The following is a 2,898-nucleotide window of genomic DNA, read 5'->3' on the forward strand; positions in this document are numbered from 1 at the left end:
TTGAAAATTACGTGCAATTTGCACATTGCACCTTTGTATTTCGAACTCTGGAACGGGTATAGCACTTTTAGCCCTTTTTTTGCCATTAATAGCCATTAAAGTCCCCCAAATGAGTCATTTGGAAGTGGTGTATGCCAAATATGTGACTGCTATTCTGTAGACACATGTTCAAGGTACCCTTATACCGAATTTCAGGTGATTTGGTTGTAAAACCAGGGCTCAGGATCCAAAAATCCATTTTTTGGCGAAAAAATGCCCCAAAAAAACCTTCATAAAAATTTTTCAAAGGCATGTATCAAAAAAATGAAAAAAACGCCTGGGGGTATTGGCCCACTCTACCTCCATGCCAAATTTCAAGCCATTTGGCTGAATGATGGCGGAGTTGAATCCCTTTGACTGTGTGGCAGGAGAAGGAGAAGAAGGAGGAGAAGAAGAAACATCAGAGAACACAATATATTTCATCCATACCATGGTATGGACTGAAATATAAAAAAACAGGCCTAGGCATCCTATTATGGTCCAAAATGGTACGATAGGAGCCATGATTCAACACACTATGCTGGTTCAAAATTGAAACAATGAATTTTGAACTTTTAATGATACCATTGCATTGAAAGATGGGATAAATGTAACAAATAGGAAGAAAAGGACTGTTTTCATCTGTTCAGGGCAAAATATGAGCATTTTGCAGTTGATTCCGATTTTTTTTTTTTGCAAATCAGAAAATTGAAGCGGGCGAATCTGTTAACCAAGAAATTAAATTGGTGTGGCCTTATTAAATAATATCAACAATTAATAATATCATTTTTGTCATGTCATTGACAGTTGTGGACAAACAGCCCAGTGGAGGGCTCCTTTGGAAGAATTACATAGGCACGGCAGGAAACTTCACATGGTGGGCCTTGTGGGGGGGGGGCATTATTGATTGTTGTGTCCCAAACCGTGCCTTGTCCCAAACCATGCCTGGGCATGGTTTGGGACACACGGCGCGTGTCCCAAACCGTGCCTTGGGACTGAGCACAGTTCGGGACACGCGGGGACTGTCCCGAACCGTGCCTGACCGGGCACAGTTCTGGACACATAAGGGCCTTGTCCCATTCCGTGATTTGGGGGTGGAGCTTATTGTTTTGAGGGAGGAGCCTTCTCGCGGCGTGGTTTACTGTTTTAGGCCGCCATCTTTGTTTTTCGTCGGGGCAAGAATAAGAAAGAATCGGTGTAATTGTTGCTCTGTAAAGTTCATTTTAACATTTCACGCTGGTCTACGACTTACATGTAGTGTCCAAACAGAGTGTCTTGTATCAGTCTGCAACACAATGCGAACACAGTTCTTGATACACCACAGCACGTAGTATACCCAAGAAAGCAGACTGACCCGGTCAATCAGAAACAACACTTGCTTATCCACCAACCCCACGCACGGATCTGGGTAGTCCTGACGCGTATCCACGACAGACTAGAGCAAATCAACTTGTAGATAAACGAAGTGTTCGCTCAGAACCGTGCTTCAGGTCGAGCACAGTTCTGGACACGCGATGGCCTTGTCCCAAACCATGCCCGGGCACGGTCTGGGACACTCAGCGCGTGTCCCGAACCGTGCCTGGGGACTGAGCACAGTTTGGGACACGCGGATGCCTTGTCCCAAACCGTGCTTGGGCATGGTTTGGGACACTCGGCGCGTGTCCCAAACCGTGCTTGGGGAAAATCTACATTCTGGGACACGCGGGGGACTATCCAGAACCGTGCCTGACCGCACACAGTTCTGGACACGTATTATTAAAGCTTGCGTGCTAGGGGACTGAACATAGTTCTCATAACATGTGTCCCAAGTTCATGTCGACCAAACATAAGACTAAGTTGTGGGAAAACTGTGTTTTGAAAGCACATGCTGTACACAGACTCACAAAATCTCACGTAATCTAGCCATATAAGAAATCGTGGGCGTGAATAATTATGTTTAGGTTCCCGCCAATCACTATGATTGACAGCACCTCCGGGCACGGTTCCGGACAGTCAGGCCGTGTCCCGTTCTGTGCCCGCTCAGGCACGGAACGGGACGGGCACAGTTTGGGACACAACATTGATGAACATATTAAATATTCCACTTGTTCAACCGATTTCAATATGTTATTTACATGTACATGTAGATCCTATAGAAAAATTCAATTTTATTCTCAGGGGAGGTAACCAATATAGTATTCAAATAGGAAAATACATTAAAAAATGTTTCAATCTTACAGACTACATGTTAGAGAATAGTTAAACCTTTATTGTTAGCCCTGATATATATAAAGAATCTGTACGTAATTTGCCACATATATTGTGTACGTAGAATAAAGTCATCCATACATGTATTTAACTTGTTAGACCTTTAGTTGTAGAAGACCATATAAAAGTCCCTGTACTTTTTGTTATGTCAATAAAAAATCTTTATCTTTATCTGAATTCCTTCAATATCAGAGAAGCCCACATGTACATGTACCAGGAGATTAAACACCAGCTGACACCCAGCATGCTTTCTCAGGAAGAGAGTCACATCAGGGATCTACATGGACTAGCCTGGGTGCCATCTGATTTGCCCCGGTTGTTGTTACTGATTAGCCTGGTTACCAAACCTATAATTATAGCTCCGCAAAATTGCAGAGAGGATGTACATGTAGGACTCGGGGAGCTATAATAGGTTTGGCAACCAGGCTACTTACAGATTGGATGGAACCCAGGCTAACACAGATAGACAGGATATGAACCTTGATGGTTAAGACAACATAACACACAAGGTAGTGTTTATTGAAAAAAATTGCTCTTTGTCTATGAATTTTGTTGATGATCTGTCAAATCTTTGGTCACCGAAGTCCATGCCCGTAGCCAGGGGTTGTTCGGAAGAACCCCCCCCCCCCCCAC

General features: G+C 43.7%; 1 protein-coding gene across 1 annotated transcript in view; it reads right to left on the reverse strand.

Moving 5' to 3' along the window:
* Positions 1-2,898, reverse strand: part of LOC109461632 (probable aminopeptidase NPEPL1) — a 29,854-nt gene that overhangs the window by 21,951 nt on the left and 5,005 nt on the right. The gene's annotated exons all lie outside the window — the stretch shown is intronic.

The sequence above is a fragment of the Branchiostoma belcheri genome, unplaced genomic scaffold (assembly GCF_001625305.1).
Source record: "Branchiostoma belcheri isolate BF01 breed outbred unplaced genomic scaffold, Haploidv18h27 scaffold94, whole genome shotgun sequence".
Lineage (NCBI taxonomy): Eukaryota > Metazoa > Chordata > Leptocardii > Amphioxiformes > Branchiostomatidae > Branchiostoma > Branchiostoma belcheri.